Below are 17,930 nucleotides of genomic sequence, written 5' to 3'. Positions count from 1 at the left end.
ATGATGGGTTCCTTGTTTTCAGGTTGTTGTTTCTCATTCCTGTGTGTGTTTTGGTGTTGAAGTTGTTGTTTGTGTTCAGTTATTTGCTGCTCTGTTGTTTGTCATATTTTTAACCCAGTTATCATGAGTGTTCAGTGTTGTCTGTTAGATGGGGTCTGACATGGAATTAGAATACTAGAATGGACATGAACCTTGTTATGATGGGAATAAAGGTCAGCCATTTTGGTCAGGGTGTTGGTCATCCACGGTTTGCCAGTGCTGTGATAAGATATTGTGTAAATTTATGAATTTGAAGAATTTACCTCCACTGTTTGTTTGTTAGCTAACTAGCTAGCCAGACAGTTTTTAGTGGAATGATTCCAAGTGTTTTCAAATTAACTGGCAATATGCTAACATTCTATTCAAACAATGCAGTCAATGCACAGCCATACACTGGCTGAAAAATGTGTATACAACCTGTTTAAACTGTATTTATAATTATATGAAAATATTTAGGGTTGACAATTCTACTAAACAATTTCTTTTACATCACATGCCTTACCAAACCGTGTGTGTGTGTGTGTGTGTGTGTAGAGAAAGAGAAACACAGAGTAAACCATCTGAGGTGAGCAGAAACCAAAAGGGGGTAACTTAAAAAACACCTCACCATATGAAATATTCACACAGAGAGAGAGAGAGAGAAAGAGAAAGAGAGCGCATAAGGGATGTTTGCACTAACGATTCTGTGTTGTTCATGAATAATTCAACAGATGGATGGAGGGTTGTTAAATATTCACGTTAAATCGCTTGGACATCAGTCCCCTGTGTGTGTGTGTGTGTGTGTGTCCTGTGATGTGCAGAGCTCCTGATAACTGCAGTCCTGATGTCCCAGATACACATCAGGCTAGACCTAACTTCAGTCATTTGGTCCCAGAGTGTGTGTGTGTGTGTGTGTGTGTGTGTGTGTGTGTGTGTGTGTGTGTGTGTGTGTGTGTGTGTGTGTGTGTGTGTGTGTGTGTGTGTGTGTGTGTGTGTGTGTGTGTGTGTGTGTCTCAAGGGGTTTGGGGATGGCTGGCCTTGGCAACACCTGGTTGAAAATGCCATACAAGAGACAGACAGCCACACATACACATACACACACACACAGCTTTTGCCTGCCTTCACCGGTCTGGTGAGATGCTATAGTTCGAGCCAGTAATAACAGCACATATACTGGCAGCCCTGTGTGTGTCTGAACAGCATATAGAGGAAGGATACAGAGATGTTATAGTGGCAGCCCTGTGTGTGTGTCTGAACAGCATATAGAGGAAGGATACAGAGATGTTATACTGGCAGCCCTGTGTGTGTGTCTGAACAGCATATAGAGGAAGGATACAGAGATGTTATACTGGCAGCCCTGTGTGTGTCTGAACAGCATATAGAGGAAGGATACAGAGATGTTATAGTGGCAGCCCTGTGTGTGTCTGAACAGCATATAGAGGAAGGATACAGAGATGTTATAGTGGCAGCCCTGTGTGTGTGTCTGAACAGCATATAGAGGAAGGATACAGAGATGTTATAGTGGCAGCCCGTGTGTGTGTCTGAACAGCATATAGAGGAAGGATACAGAGATGTTATACTGGCAGCCCTGTGTGTGTCTGAACAGCATATAGAGGAAGGATACAGAGATGTTATAGTGGCAGCCCTGTGTGTGTGTCTGAACAGCATATAGAGGAAGGATACAGAGATGTTATAGTGGCAGCCCTGTGTGTGTCTGAACAGCATATAGAGGAAGGATACAGAGATGTTATAGTGGCAGCCCTGTGTGTGTCTGAACAGCATATAGAGGAAGGATACAGAGATGTTATAGTGGCAGCCCTGTGTGTGTCTGAACAGCATATAGAGGAAGGATACAGAGATGTTATAGTGGCAGCCCTGTGTGTGTGTCTGAACAGCATATAGAGGAAGGATACAGAGATGTTATAGTGGCAGCCCTGTGTGTGTCTGAACAGCATATAGAGGAAGGATACAGAGATGTTATAGTGGCAGCCCTGTGTGTGTCTGAACAGCATATAGAGGAAGGATACAGAGATGTTATAGTGGCAGCCCTGTGTGTGTCTGAACAGCATATAGAGGAAGGATACAGAGATGTTATAGTGGCAGCCCTGTGTGTGTCTGAACAGCATATAGAGGAAGGATACAGAGATGTTATAGTGGCAGCCCTGTGTGTGTGTCTCAACAGCATATAGAGGAAGGATACAGAGATGTTATAGTGGCAGCCCTGTGTGTGTGTCTCAACAGCATATAGAGGAAGGATACAGAGATGTTATAGTGGCAGCCCTGTGTGTGTCTGAACAGCATATAGAGGAAGGATACAGAGATGTTATACTGGCAGCCCTGTGTGTGTCTGAACAGCATATAGAGGAAGGATACAGAGATGTTATAGTGGCAGCCCTGTGTGTGTCTGAACAGCATATAGAGGAAGGATACAGAGATGTTATAGTGGCAGCCCTGTGTGTGTCTGAACAGCATATAGAGGAAGGATACAGAGATGTTATAGTGGCAGCCCTGTGTGTGTGTCTGAACAGCATATAGAGGAAGGATACAGAGATGTTATAGTGGCAGCCCTGTGTGTGTGTCTCAACAGCATATAGAGGAAGGATACAGAGATGTTATAGTGGCAGCCCTGTGTGTGTCTGAACAGCATATAGAGGAAGGATACAGAGATGTTATAGTGGCAGCCCTGTGTGTGTGTCTGAACAGCATATAGAGGAAGGATACAGAGATGTTATAGTGGCAGCCCTGTGTGTGTCTGAACAGCATATAGAGGAAGGATACAGAGATGTTATAGTGGCAGCCCTGTGTGTGTCTGAACAGCATATAGAGGAAGGATACAGAGATGTTATAGTGGCAGCCCTGTGTGTGTGTCTGAACAGCATATAGAGGAAGGATACAGAGATGTTATAGTGGCAGCCCTGTGTGTGTCTGAACAGCATATAGAGGAAGGATACAGAGATGTTATAGTGGCAGCCCTGTGTGTGTGTCTGAACAGCATATAGAGGAAGGATGTGTGTGTGTGTGTGTGTGTGTGTGTGTGTGTGTGTGTGTGTGTGTGTGTGTGTGTGTGTGTGTGTGTGTGTGTGTGTGTGTGTGTGTGTGTGTGTGTTGCCTAGTTCTGGGTCTCCGGGTGTCACCAGGCAGCACACCACGGAGCTCTGCCCTTGACACCCCTTCCTGGGGTGATGACTCCAAACATCCCCTCTCCCTTCCTGGGGTGATGACTCCAAACATCCCCTCTCCTCCCTGGGGTGATGACTCTAAACATCCCCTCTCCCTTCCTGGGGTGATGACTCTAAACATCCCCTCTCCCTTCCTGGGGTGATGACTCCAAACATCCCCTCTCTCTCCCTGGGGTGATGACTCTAAACATCCCCTCTCCCTTCCTGGGGTGATGACTCTAAACATCCCCTCTCCCTTCCTGGGGTGATGACTCCAAACATCCCCTCTCCCTCCCTGGGGTGATGACTCCCAACATCCCCTCTCCCTCCCTGGGGTGATGACTCCCAACATCCCCTCTCCCTCCCTGGGGTGATGACTCCCAACATCCCCTCTCCCTCCCTGGGGTGATGACTCCAAACATCCCCTCTCCCTTCCTGGGGTGATGACTCCCAACATCCCCTCTCCCTTCCTGGGGTGATGACTCCAAACATCCCTGAACAGGTGATGACTCCAAACATCCCCTCTGCCTCCCTGGGGTGATGACTCCAAACATCCCCTCTCCCTCCCTGGGGTGATGACTCCCAACATCACCTCTCCCTTCCTGGGGTGATGACTCCAAACATCCCCTCTCCCTCCCTGGGGTGATGACTCACAACATCCCCTCTCCCTCGCTGGGGTGATGACTCTCAACATCCCCTCTCCCTCCCTGGGGTGATGACTCCCAACATTCCCTCTCCCTCCCTGGGGTGATGACTCCCAACATCCCCTCTCCTCCCTGGGGTGATGACTCCCAACATCCCCTCTCCTCCCTGGGGTGATGACTCCAAACATCCCCTCTCCCTTCCTGGGCTGATGACTCCCAACATCCCCTCTCCCTCCCTGGGGTGATGACTCCAAACATCCCCTCTCCCTTCCTGGGGTGATGACTCCCAACATCCCCTCTCCCTCCCTGGGGTGATGACTCCAAACATCCCCTCTCCCTTCCTGGGGTGATGACTCCCAACATCCCCTCTCCCTCCCTGGGGTGATGACTCCCAACATCCCCTCTCCCTTCCTGGGGTGATGACTCCAAACATCCCCTCTCCCTTCCTGGGGTGATGACTCCCAACATCCCCTCTCCCTCCCTGGGGTGATGACTCCAAACATCCCCTCTCCCTCCCTGGGGTGATGACTCCCAACATCCCCTCTCCCTCCTTGGGGTGATGACTCTAAACATCCCCTCTCCCTTCCTTGGGGTGAAGACTACAAACATCCCCTCTCCCTCCCTGGGGTGATGACTCCCAACATCCCCTCTCCCTCCTTGGGGTGATGACTCTAAACATCCCCTCTCCCTCCTTGGGGTGATGACTCCAAACATCCCCTCTCCCTCCCTGTGTAGCCTACAGGAAGCTGCTGCTCCAGCCTGCAGCTTCCGGCTCTGCTCTGTCTGCTACTGTCTGTCAGGGTAAACAAACAAACTGCAGGGCAAATCATACACACACACACTCTCTCTCTCACACACACATTCCCACTCTGTTCATAAACGCACAGAGACCCACATGCACACACTTCTGTCTTTTTAGCAACTGGGGTTCCCAACCAATCCGGCAAGGGAAACACAGAGGGAGGGATGGAGAGGGGGGGAGAGAGGAGCTTGTAAAACACAATAAAAGGGGCTGTGTAGATTGATGTAAGGTTGCAGATTGGCTTCAGGCTAAACCAAGCTGTTGAAACAGTTGTTAAAATTCAAACTGCTGTTTAGTGATCTGAGTCACGTAGAAAGTGTCTAATTTAAACATAGTTAGGCAGTAGTTTGGTAAGAATGGTGTGTCAGATTAAGTTTAGTACAGGGATCATCAACTATAGATTCAGCCGCGGGACAATTTCTGTCTTGAGTGGACGGTCAGGGGGCCAGAACTTAACTATACATCATTTGTAGAATGCAAATTGACAGCAAGAAGCCCAAACAGATATAATATTTAACTAAAACATAATCATTTCAAACCTGGCTTACATTTGTGTAGGATCACATATACAGTATCTCTGTATTTTGTGTGGGAATACTTTGGAACAGATTTCCAAAATGTAAGTAAAATCACATTTTCTGGTGTTTTTACGGTCTTCTATGTCCAACATAAACAATAAAATAAAAAATGAAATCACCGCAGGCCAAATTCGGGCCGTGGACCACAAGTTTGGGAACCCTGGTTTAGCAGATAGCTTCGTAGTTCAGTTATGGTGTGTGTGTGGTGCGGGCATGTGTGTGTGTGTGTGTAATTACAGGTTTAAGGCATATCCATTTTTCCTCTGTAGAATTCCTTCCTCTCCCCCTGGCTGTCTGTCTGTCTGTCTGTGTGTGTGTGTGTGTGTGTGTGTGTGTGTGTGTGTGTGTGTGTGTGTGTGTGTGTGTGTGTGTGTGTGTGTGTGTGTGTGTGTGTGTGTGTGTGTGTGTGTGTGTGTGTGTGTGTGTGTGTGTGTGTGTGTGTGTGTGTGTGTCCTCAGGGCTAAGTCTGTGTGTATGGTTTTGTTTGCAGCTCCATTCTTAGAACACCTCCAGGCTTCTCTTTGTTCTCTACATTCCAGAGGAGTTAAATAGGGATGACTCTGGTCTATCCGTATAGCCTCCAGAACAGCTCTGCATGGATGGGTGGGTGACGGAGATGTGGGAGGTCATGGACGTGATTTACACCAGTGAGTCATGGAGTAGAGATGTTACCCCTAACCTCACATCTAGGTTCAGCTTGTTTTACCTCTGCTCTTGCTTCTCTCCCTCTGCCCCAACTGTCTCTCTGTCTCTCTGTCTAGCAATTCAATTCAATAGACTTTATTGACATGGCAAGTTAAATTACTTACATTGTCAAAGTATGCATATAAAAAAATGGCGGGACCAACAGCAAAAAGGGATCAGTACTAATAGTCGTTGTGGAAATGTGATTACCATTAGCAGCAACTACAGCAACAACATTAAAACTGCTTTGGGATCGGTGTCCCCCCCGCGGGACGTTTCAGCTAACGTAGACTAATGTGATTAGCATTAGGTTGTAAGTAACAAGAACATTTCCCAGGACATAGACATATCTGATATGGGCAGAAAGTGTAAATTCTTGTTAATCAAACTGCACTGTCCAATTTACAGTAGCTATTACAATGAAAGAATACCATGCTATTGTTTGAGGAGAGTGCACAATTATGAAGGCCGTCATTGTAAATAAGAATTTGTTCTTAACTGACTTTAGTTAAATAAAGGTTAAATAAAAAAAAATGTAAATACATGAACTTGAAATGTATTAATAAACCAAATAAGCATATTTGGGCAGTCTTGATACAACATTTTGAACATAAATGCAATGGTTCATTGAATCAGTCTAAAACTTCCCAAGTAAACTGCTGCCATCTGGTGGCCAAAATCTAAATTGCGCCTAACCTGGAATATTACATTTTGGCCTTTCTCTTGCATTTCAAAGATGATGGAAAAAAACACAAAAAAACAGATGTTTTTTTCTTTGTATTATCTTTTACCAGATCTAATGTGATTTATATTCTCCAACATTAATTTCACATTTCCACAAACTTCAAAGTGTTCCCTTTGAAATGGTATCAAGAATATGCATATCCTTACTTCTGGTTGGTCCTGAAAATATGGATGGCTATTTTTTCTATTTGAATAAGGAGGGGGTTTTGTCCCAATTCTGCTCTACATGCGTTATTTTGAGGTTTTCTTTGCACTTGCATTACAGTCTTGCAACACTCTGCATGCAGTATTTCGATTGGATGTTCGTCCCACTTGGTAAATTCATTATCAGAGAGCTGACCCCATACTTCGCTGCCGTATAGAACAATTTTGAGCCAGATTCTAATTGGAATTTTGATTTGAATGTTCCTTTTAATGTCTCTCAGCTCGTTCATAGCCATGTAAAAGCTACCTGTGTTGCTGATATTTCGTCCTAGATACGTGTCGTTTTTGGTCCTAGATACGTGTCGTTTTTGGTCCTAGATACGTGTAGTTTTTGGTCCTAGATACGTGTAGTTTTTGGTCCTAGATACGTGTAGTTTTTGGTTCTAGATACGTGTCGTTTTTGGTTCTAGATACGTGTCGTTTTTGGTTCTAGATACGTGTCGTTTTTGGTTCTAGATACGTGTCGTTTTTGGTTCTAGATACGTGTCGTTTTTGGTTCTAGATACGTGTCGTTTTTGGTTCTAGATACGTGTTGTTTTTGGTTCTAGATACGTGTCGTTTTTGGTCCTAGATACGTGTCGTTTTTGGTCCTAGATACGTGTAGTTTTGGTCCTAGATACGTGTAGTTTTTGGTCCTAGATACGTGTCGTTTTGGTCCTAGATACGTGTCGTTTTTGGTCCTAGATACGTGTCATTTTTGGTCCTAGATACGTGTCGTTTTTGGTCCTAGATACGTGTCATTTTTGGTCCTAGATACGTGTCGTTTTTGGTCCTAGATACGTGTCGTTTTTGGTCCTAGATATGTGTCGTTTTTGGTCCTAGATACGTGTCGTTTTTGGTCCTAGATATGTGTCGTTTTTGGTGTGTTCTAATAGCACAGTGTCCAAATAGAATTTATATTTGTGATCTTCATTTCCAGACCTTTTTTGGAATATCATTATAGTTGTTTTTTTAGGTTAACGGTCAGAGCCTAGATCTGACAGAACCTGTGAAGACGATCTAGGTGCTGCTGTAACCCCTCTTTAGTGGGAGACAGCAGCACCAGGTCATCTGCGTACAGCAGACACTTGATTTCAGTGTTGTGTCGGGTGAGACCAGGTGCTGCAGATTCTTCTAATGTTTTTGCCAATTCATTAATGTAGATGTTAAATAATATTGGATTTATTGAGCAGCCCTGTTTCACTCCATGTCCCTGAGAGAAGAATCTGTTTGCTTGTTGCCAATTTTAACCACACATTTGTTTTTAGTGTACATTGATTTAATAACATCATATGTTTTCCCTCCAATACCACTTTCTATTAGTTTTGAAGTCTACAAAACACGAGTAGATTGTGCCTTTGTTTTGGTTTACTTGTTTGTCAATTAGAGTGTGAAGGGTGTAAATGTGGTTTGTTGTGGTAATTCGGTAAAAATTAAATCTGGCATCTGCTCAGGACGCTGTGTTCATCAAGGGAATGACGTAGTCTGCTTTTAATGACAGTGCAGAGAATTTTCCCCAAGTTGCTGTTAACGCAAATTCCTCTGAAATTATTTGGGTTAAATTTGTCTCCATTTTTATAGATTGGTGTGATCAATCCTTGGTTCCAAATATTGGGGAAATTACCTGCAGCGAGGATAGTGTTGAAGAATTTCAGTATAGCCACTTTGAATTTGCGGTATGTATATTTGATCATTTCATTTAAAATACCATCAGCACCACAGGCCTTGTTGGGTTGGAGAGTGCGTAGTTTTTCTGATAATTATTCTTCTGTAATTGAGGTATCCACGGGATTTTGATAGTCTTTGACTGCTGATTCAAGGATTTGTAATTTTTCTTGTATATCTTCTGTTCTGGGCTTTTTGTTATATTGCAGTAGAGGTTTGCAAAATGATTTCTCCACATATCCCCATTTTGGAAAGCCAATTCCTCATGATGCGAAGTGTTTTGATTCTATGGATTCCTCATTTATAACCAGCTGATTTCTAATGTGCTGTTCCTTTTTTGTTCTTAGGGTGTGTTTGTATTGCTTCAGTGTTTCCCCATATTGAAGGCGTCAATGTCTGTACTGTTTGCACTCCATCTATAGGCCTGTTTAGTACCATGTCATTTATTGGGCCGTGATGCTTCATGGTTGGGTTCAGCTCTTCTCAGATACACTGTGATTTTACTGTGGTCTGAGAGAGGTGTTAGTGGGCTGACTGTGAAGGCTCTGAGAGACTCTGGGTTTAGGTCGGTGAGGAAGTAGTCTACTGTACAGTACTGTTACCAAAAGAGTCCCCTCTTAGCCTAGCATTGACTATGTTCAGACCCAGTGTTCAACAGAGTTTCAGGAGCTGTGCTCCATTTTTGTTATTCACTTTGTCATAGTTGTTTTTGGGGAGGTTTGTGGGGAGGGAAAAGTTATTGCTTCCTTGTTGGTGTTTATCCCCATGACTGTTAATAGTGTCTTGTTCTTCTGCTGTTCTAGCGTTCAGGTCTCCACAGACCAGTATGTTGCCTTGGGCCTGAATGTGACTAATCTCCCCTCTAGAATGGAGAAACTCTCGTCATTGAAGTAGGGTGACTCTGAGGGTGGAATGTATGTGGCACAGAGGAAGACATTATTATCTGTTAAGATATACTTCTTGTTGATTTTTAACCAGATAAAGAATTCTCCTGTTTTGATCAATTTGATTGAATGACTTAGCTCAGATTTATACCATATTAGCATTCCCCCTGAGTCTCTGCCCTGTATGATTCCTTTTAGTTTAGTGGATGGTAGGATGATCTCCCTATAACCTAGTGGACAGCCAGTGGAAACATCACCTCTGCACCATGTTTCCTGTAGTACTACAATATCAACATCATCAATTTCTTTCAGGAAGTCTGGGTTTCTGCTCTTTAGCCCAAAAGTAGAGGACTTCAACCCTTGTAAACATGCAACGTAAAAAGATTTCATAACTGTTTTTTCTTTAACTTCAAAATAAGATAAACGCTCTCAATCCAACAACAACTATTAAAATATGATTTTTCAATTAAAGTGAACTCTTATTATGCAAATGTGACTTGTTTATCATTTAAGATAGCATTTGTGTTATGCCACTTGGGTGGATGTAGTGTGAGGAGGGTGGAGTTCTTGTGCTCATCTTACCGTGACCCTCTGCCTATCACATGTGAGCAGAGTAGACTCATCATGTGTTTAATGTCACTCATTTCGTTGGTGGGGGCTGGGCCAGTTGTTCCTCTCACAGACTGTGTGTCGGTCTGGTGGAAGTCCTTCCTTTGTAGAAGGGTAGACACCAAAATCCTTGAGTTGGGGAAGATTGTGGAGGCCTTCTCAATCCCTCCCTGTAGTGAAACTGCCACCCTCTCCTGCTGAGCTTGCAGGTCGTTGCTTCTGGTGTGTATGATTATGTGGCTTGGCGACCCGAGCTGGGCCTTGTCAAGCAGCTCCATGGCACTCTGCGTTGTTGGGCACCACAGCTTTCTCCTTTTGTGTCTAGGGAATTGTTTCCCATTTGAGTCCATGAACAGGACAATGTCAGCCAGTGTTTCTTCTGGACTGGAGGGGTTAGAGTGGGGGCTGGTGGGTGTTGGGGCTGGGGTGTAGCTGGTCTGTTTCTTCTGGACTGGAGGGGGTAGAGTGGGGGCTGGTGGGTGTTGGGGCTGGGGTGTGGCTGGTCTGTTTCTTCTGGACTGGAGGGGGTAGAGTGGGGGGTGGTGGGTGTTGGAGCTGGGGTGTAGCTGGTCTGTTTCTTCTGGACTGGAGGGGGTAGAGTGGGGGGCTGGTGGGTGTTGGAGCTGGGGTGTAGCTGGTCTGTTTCTTCTGGACTGGAGGGGGTAGAGTGGGGGCTGGTGGGTGTTGGGGCTGGGGTGTGGCTGGTCTGTTTCTTCTGGACTGGAGGGGGTAGAGTGGGGGGTGGTGGGTGTTGGAGCTGGGGTGTGGCAGGTCTGTTTCTTCTGGACTGGAGGGGGTAGAGTGGGGGCTGGTGGGTGTTGGGGCTGGGGTGTGGCTGGTCTGTTTCTTCTGGACTGGAGGGGGTAGAGTGGGGGGTGGTGGGTGTTGGAGCTGGGGTGTGGCAGGTCTGTTTCTTCTGGACTGGAGGGGTAGAGTGGGGGGTGGTGGGTGTTGGAGCTGGGGTGTAGCTGGTCTGTTTCTTCTGGACTGGAGGGGGTAGAGTGGGGGGTGGTGGGTATTGGAGCTGGGGTGTGCAGCAGGTAGGGCTGGGGAAGCCTGGCTGGTTGAGCTGGGCTCCTCTGCTTTGTGAGGGCAGGTCATAAAGTGGTGTTCTAGCTGCTCCTGCAGCCTGTCCTCTGTTCTCTTTCTCTCCTGCAGCCTGTCCTCTGTTCTCTTTCTCTCCTGCAGCCTGTCCTCTGTTCTCTTTCTCTCCTGCAGCCTGTCCTCTGTTCTCTTTCTCTCCTGCAGCCTGTCCTCTGTTCTCTTTCTCTCCTGCAGCCTGTCCTCTGTTCTCTTTCTCTCCTGCAGCCTGTCCTCTGTTCTCTTTCTCTCCTGCAGCCTGTCCTCTGTTCTCTTTCTCTCCTGCAGCCTGTCCTCTGTTCTCTTTCTCTCCTGCAGCCTGTCCTCTGTTCTCTTTCTCTCCTGCAGTCTGTCCTCTGTTCTCTTTCTCTCCTGCAGCCTGTCCTCTGTTCTCTTTCTCTCCTGCAGCCTGTCCTCTGTTCTCTTTCTCTCCTGCAGCCTGTCCTCTGTTCTCTTTCTCTCCTGCAGTCTGTCCTCTGTTCTCTTTCTCTCCTGCATCCTGTTCTCTGTTCTCTTTCTCTCCTGCAGTCTGTCCTCTGTTCTCTTTCTCTCCTGCAGCCTGTCCTCTGTTCTCTTTCTCTCCTGCAGCCTGTCCTCTGTTCTCTTTCTCTCCTGCAGCCTGTCCTCTGTTCTCTTGCTCTCCTGCAGCCTGTCCTCTGTTCTCTTTCTCTCCTGCAGCCTGTCCTCTGTTCTCTTTCTCTCCTGCAGCCTGTCCTCTGTTCTCTTTCTCTCCTGCAGCCTGTCCTCTGTTCTCTTTCTCTCCTGCAGCCTGTCCTCTGTTCTCTTTCTCTCCTGCAGCCTGTCCTCTGTTCTCTTTCTCTCCTGCAGCCTGTCCTCTGTTCTCTTTCTCTCCTGCAGCCTGTCCTCTGTTCTCTTTCTCTCCTGCAGCCTGTCCTCTGTTCTCTTTCTCTCCTGCAGCCTGTCCTCTGTTCTCTTTCTCTCCTGCAGCCTGTCCTCTGTTCTCTTTCTCTCCTGCAGCCTGTCCTCTGTTCTCTTTCTCTCCTGCAGCCTGTCCTCTGTTCTCTTTCTCTCCTGCAGCCTGTCCTCTGTTCTCTTTCTCTCCTGCAGCCTGTCCTCTGTTCTCTTTCTCTCCTGCAGCCTGTCCTCTGTTCTCTTTCTCTCCTGCAGCCTGTCGTCTGTTCTCTTTCTCTCCTGCAGCTCCTCTCTTAGTGAGGTCAGGTCGTTATTACTGCTCTGCCTGTCTTTTTGGAGCTCTCTCACCTCCTTTGTTAGATCTCTTGCTGAACCTCTTTCAGCTGTGTTGCAAGGCTGCTGTCCTGTTCTGTCCACACCTTGGTTAGGAGCTCCTCTAAGGTGTGGATGTCTGGTTGCTGTTTACACCTTGGTTAGGAGCTCCTCTAAGGTGAGGATGTCTGGTTGCTGTTTACACCTTGGTTAGGAGCTCCTCTAAGGTGAGGATGTCTGGTTGCTGTTTACACCTTGGTTAGGAGCTCCTCTAAGGTGTGGATGTCTGGTTGCTGTTTACACCTTGGTTAGGAGCTCCTCTAAGGTGAGGATGTCTGGTTGCTGTTTACACCTTGGTTAGGAGCTCCTCTAAGGTGTGGATGTCTGGTTGCTGTTTACACCTTGGTTAGGAGCTCCTCTAAGGTGTGGATGTCTGGTTGCTGTTTACACCTTGGTTAGGAGCTCCTCTAAGGTGTGGATGTCTGGTTGCTGTTTACACCTTGGTTAGGAGCTCCTCTAAGGTGAGGATGTCTGGTTGCTGTTTACACCTTGGTTAGGAGCTCCTCTAAGGTGTGGATGTCTGGTTGCTGTTTGATCACGCTCTCCCGGAGCAGGACCACCTCCCCCTCCAGTCTGGTGAACTCACCGAGGGGGTCTCTCACCTCCTGGGGCGTGTCCTCCACTATTGTGGGAAGAAAGGTGCTGGATGTGCCTTTTTGGGTGGGGAGAGTGTGGGTGAGAGTGGTTCTGGTGGAGATTCTCTTGTGGGAGGGCATGTCACTGGTGGTAACCTTCTCTATCTCTGCTCTCTGCTCTATACCTTCTCTATCTCTGGTCTGAAAGTTTGTTTCAAACAGCCTAAGTTTACCTTGCACCATGACAGTCCCAGTCTTGTAGAGGTTGATTGTTATCATGGTGCTGTCAGGGTCATCTGTCTCTTTAACTTTCAGCTTCCACCCATTACAGATTCTGTCTTTCTTTATGGATGGGTAGTGAGAGAAGACTGCTGAGCGCCATGCATTTGGCTGGTCAGTGAGAAAGACGAGATTACTCACATCACCTTTTTTGTAGAGGTCTGCGAAAAGGGTTTCCCCTTTAGTAGTTTCTCTTTAAAAGCTTTCCTCGTTGTGCCATTTTTGGCCTCTGGAGGGTAGTGGGGACATGGTGCCTGTGGGCTCTGCTGCTGATACTGCTGCACCGTTGCCATGACATCAGGGTTTGTTTGTCTGCTGCTGTTGCTAGCTAGCTCTAATTTTGGTTAAAAAAAAACACAAAAATAGTGAAAAATCTTCACACAAAAAAACGGAGGATATGTTTAACGTTAGAGTCCGTGTTCCTTTTAGGTTTACTCAGTCAGTATGGTCGTTTGATGTAGTTGCATTAACTCCCATTGCTAGGTTTGTTCTAGCTCAATTCTTCTGGCTAGCTTGTTAGCCTGCTGGCTAGGTTTTTGTTGTGTAGATAGCTAGCGAGAGTAAAAACTTCTGCAAAGTTACTTTTTTAAATATTCTGAATGAATAGAGTTTTTGTTCATCACTTCTTGTCTTGAATTCTTTTTAGATTTGAGTGTTTATCTCGTTCTAAAAACAAAACACAGGAGGTCACGTTGAGCATGTCTGTAGCTCTCTCTCTCCCACTCCCTCCATCCCTCTCTCTCTCTCTCTCTCTCCCACTCCCTCCATCCCTGTCTCTCTCTCTCTCCCCTATTCTCTCTCTCTCTCTCTCTCTCTCTCTCTCTCCCACTCCCTCCATCCCTATCTCTCTCCCCTATTCTCTCTCTCTCTCTCTCTCTCTCTCTCTCGCTCTCTCTCTCTCTCTCTCTCTCCATAGGGGTATAGTAGGTAAACTCTCAGGAGTTTTCCAGCGAGGTTGGAATAACGACTCTCTTGTTTCTGATCGTAGTTTTCCAGAATGGGAAGTGTTTTACTGTTAGTCCAGTTCACATCTCTGTGCATGCCAACGACGTTAAGTGTATGTTTGCATGTGTACGTCTGCGGTTTAAATGTGTTGTTGTTCTAGGTAAACAGCTAGCCTACAAGTCTCAGTGTCTGTCGGTCTAACTGTCTGTCTAACTGTCTGTCTAACTGTGTGTCTAACTGCCTGTCTAACTGTCTGTATAACTGTGTCTGTCTGTCTGTCTGTCTGTCTGTCTGTCTGTCTGTCTGTCTGTCTGTCTGTCTGTCTGTCTGTCTGTCTGTCTGTCTAACTTTTTGTCACTGTGCTTGTATTGTTATCACTTCTTCACAGAACTATTGATCTTCTCTCACAGTACACTAAAGCCCCAGGTTTCCTCTTTTTATGTCTCTCTCACATACGAACACACACGTACACACACACACGCGCACACACACGCACACACACACAGCTCATCAGCTGCCAGAATTGGGACTCTCTGACAATGTATCTGACCCCGCTGTGATGCCAGCATGGAACTCTGATCTCATTGCCTTCAGTGTGTGTGCGAGCGAGAGAGATAGAAGAGAGAGATAGAAGAGAGAGGGAGAGGAGGAGGGAGTTGGAAGGAGAAAGAGAAAAGGAGTGTGTGTTCTGTGCAGGTGGTCTCCTTCCCCCAGGCTGTGTAAAGTATTAAAGAATAAGACTGGAAGACAAAATCCATTTCCCCTCCCTGCTGTGTCAACTACTGCTGTTAGGAGAGGGAGAGGAGGAGGGAGAGGAGGAGGAGGAGAGTGAGAGTAGGAGGGAAAAAGGAGAAGAGGGAGAGCAGGGGAGGGGAGAGAGGATGAGGGGGAGAGGAAGGGAGGGAAGAGAGGAGGTGAGGGGAGAGAGGAGGAAGAGAAGAGGAGGAGGAGAGGCAGAGGAGGGGAGGGGAGAGAGCAGGGGGAGGGGGAGAGCAGGGGAGGGGAGGGGAGAGAGGAGGAGGAGAGGGAGAGGGAGAGCAAGGGAGGGGAGAGAGGATGAGGGGAGGGAGAGGAGGGGAGAGATAAGAGGGAGAGCAGGGGAGGGGAGAGAGGAGGAGGAGAGGGAGAGCAAGGGAGGGGAAGAGGATGAGGGGAAGGAGAGGAGGGGAGAGATGAGGAGGAGAGGGAGAGCAGAGGAGGGGAGAGAGGAGAGGGAGAGCAGGGGAGGGGAGAGAGTGGGAGGAGGAGAGAGAGAGCAGGGGAGGGGAGAGAGTGGGAGGAGGAGAGAGAGCAGGGGAGGGGAGAGAGGAGGGGAGGGAGAGAAGGGGGAAATCATACACGTACATTGCCTTTGTAAAGTATTCAAGCCCCTTGACTTTTTCCACATTTTGTTATGTTACAAAGTCACATTGCAATGGATTGAGATGTCATTTTCTGTCAACAATGTACACAAAATACTCTTAATGTCAAAGTGAAGAAAAATAAAACAGTAATATACCTTGATTAGATAAGTATTGTGGAGTAACTACAATGTTGGTCCATCCTCAGTGTTCTACTATCACAGCCATTCCCTGTAGCTCAGTTGGTAGAGCATGGTGTTTGTAACGCCAGGGTTGTGGGTTCGATTCCCACGGGGGACCATCACAGAAAAAAAAAATGTATGAAATGTATGCATTCACTACTGTAAGTTGCTCTGGATAAGAGTGTCTGCTAAATGACTAAAATTTATAAGTTTAAGCTTTACATTTTTAAATAATAATCAATAAAAAAAAATCCACTTTGACATTATGGGATATTGTGTGTAGATTAGTGACACAAAATCAAATTTTCAATTCAGGCTGTTACACAACAAAATGTAGAAAAAGTCTTCTACAAAATGTAGAAAAAGTCTTTCTGAAAGCACTGCACCTGCCCCACCTGAACAATCCTTACACCAACCCCCGTCCCCCCGTCCCCCCCGTCCCCCGTCCCCCCGTCCCCCTCTCACTAGTACACAGATGTGCTTGCTTGAGGTGAAAATAAACTAATCAGGGTGTGCATGTGTGTGTGTGATTGTGTCTCTGGCCATTCCAATCTAACACCTCCTGAGGAGTCCAGAGGTGACAGGTAGAGAGGAATGGGAGCGACAGTGAGAGAGGGATGGGAGAGTGAAAGATTGTCGAGGCAGAGACATGAAATAAATAAATCTCCTCTGTGAGCTTTGAGATGTGGCTGGCTGTTTTGATCTCTCTCTGGCAGAGTGGTGAGGCTGAGGTACCTGCATTAGTGCATTAGCTAAAAGGCGGTCTTAGCCCAGGCAGCATTAGCCTGGTTGTATTAACACTTCAAAGCAGTGCTGGTCAGTGGGAGGCCTGGGTGACACAGGGAGAATGAAACAGAGAAGATGATAAGAGTCTCCCTTCCTCTACCTCACCCTGGCTGTCTCCCCCTCCTCCCCCATGACCTCCCCCCTCTCCATCCATAGTATCTCTTTCCTCCTCACCCCCTTAGCTCTGGTGGAAAAAGACTTGACCAGCAGGCCTTACTGAGTGTCGTCCTCTGTCTCCCATTTTCCTCCCCCTCAACTCCCCTTCATCTCTCCACCACCCCTCACCCTGTCAGGCCCACTGTGAGGAGCTTACGGGGGTACACTGCCGCTGGGCCTCAGCTGTGGCAACGAGGTCTGGGAGAGGAGAGGAGAGGAAAGGGGAGAGGGGTCTCCTTCTGGTCTTTCATGTGGAGAGGAGAGGAGAGGAGAGGAGAGGAGAGGAAAGGAGAGGAGAGGAGAAGAGAGGAGAGGAGAGGAGAGGAAAGGAGAGGAGAGGAGAGGAGAGGAGAGGAGAGGAGAGGAGAGGAGAGGAGAGGAGAGGAGAGGAGAGGAGAGGAGAGGAGAGGAGAGGAGAGGAGAGGAGAGGAGAGGAGAGGAGAGGAGAGGAGAGGAGAGGAGAGGAGAGGAGAGGAGAGGAGGAGCCTGTCTCACACTGAGCTAATTGCCTGAGAGCTGCTGGCCTGAGAGATAGCAGCACAGCCTGTCTTACCCAACCAACTGTCTATCAGGTAAACCTTTCTCATCATTTAGTCTCTAATGTAAGTTTTCTGACGCCTTAGTGTATGATAGTGAGTATATGTGAGTGAGTGTGTGTGTGTGTGTGTGTGTGTGTGTGTGTGTGTGTGTGTGTGTGTGTGTGTGTGTGTGTGTGTGTGTGTGTGTGTGTGTGTGTGTGTGTGTGTGTGTGTGTGTGTGTGTGTGTGTGTGTGTGTGTGTGTGTGTGTGTGTGTGTGTGCGTGTGTGTGTGTGTGTGTGTGTGTCAGAGGTGTGTGTGTGTGTGTGTCAGAGGTGTGTGTGTGTGTATGTGTCAGAGGTGTGTGTGTGTGTGTGTCAGAGGATGGTAGTGATCCGTGTCTGTGTGTGTACACAGATGGTGTGTGTATGGTGAGTTGTTCCTCTGTATCTTCTCACACATATCTTCTCACAGGCCTCAGTGGATATTTACGACAGGAACTGGAGAAAGAGGTCACATGCCAGGACAACGCAGGTCAGAGATATATATATATACATACAGTGCAAGCGGAATACATTCAGACCCCTTGACTTTTTCCACACGTTATTATGTTATATCCTTATTCAAAAATGTATTAAATCATTTTTCTTCCTCATCACTCTACACACAATACACCATAATGACAAAGCAAAAACGGGTTTTTAGACCTATTTGCAAATGTATAAAAAAATAAATACATAAATATTCATTTACATAAGTATTCAGACCCTTTACTCAATACTTTGTTGAAGCACCTTTGGCAGTGATTACAGCCTCTAGTCTTCTTGGGTATGACGCTACAAGTTTGGCACACCTG

At 46.8% G+C, this 17,930-nt stretch overlaps 1 protein-coding gene and 1 non-coding gene across 5 annotated transcripts in view; both read left to right on the top strand.

The window, feature by feature from the left end:
- Positions 1-17,930, top strand: part of LOC106589770 (slit homolog 1 protein) — a 230,758-nt gene that overhangs the window by 38,532 nt on the left and 174,296 nt on the right. The window lies entirely within an intron of this gene.
- trnat-ugu (transfer RNA threonine (anticodon UGU)) lies at positions 15,661-15,733 on the top strand. The gene has a single exon. It is a non-coding gene; the product is annotated as a tRNA-Thr (tRNA).

Source organism: Salmo salar, chromosome ssa28, assembly GCF_905237065.1.
Source record: "Salmo salar chromosome ssa28, Ssal_v3.1, whole genome shotgun sequence".
Taxonomy (NCBI): domain Eukaryota; kingdom Metazoa; phylum Chordata; class Actinopteri; order Salmoniformes; family Salmonidae; genus Salmo; species Salmo salar.
The sequence above is the reverse complement of the archived record's forward strand: the minus strand, read 5'-3'. Positions and strand labels throughout refer to the sequence as shown.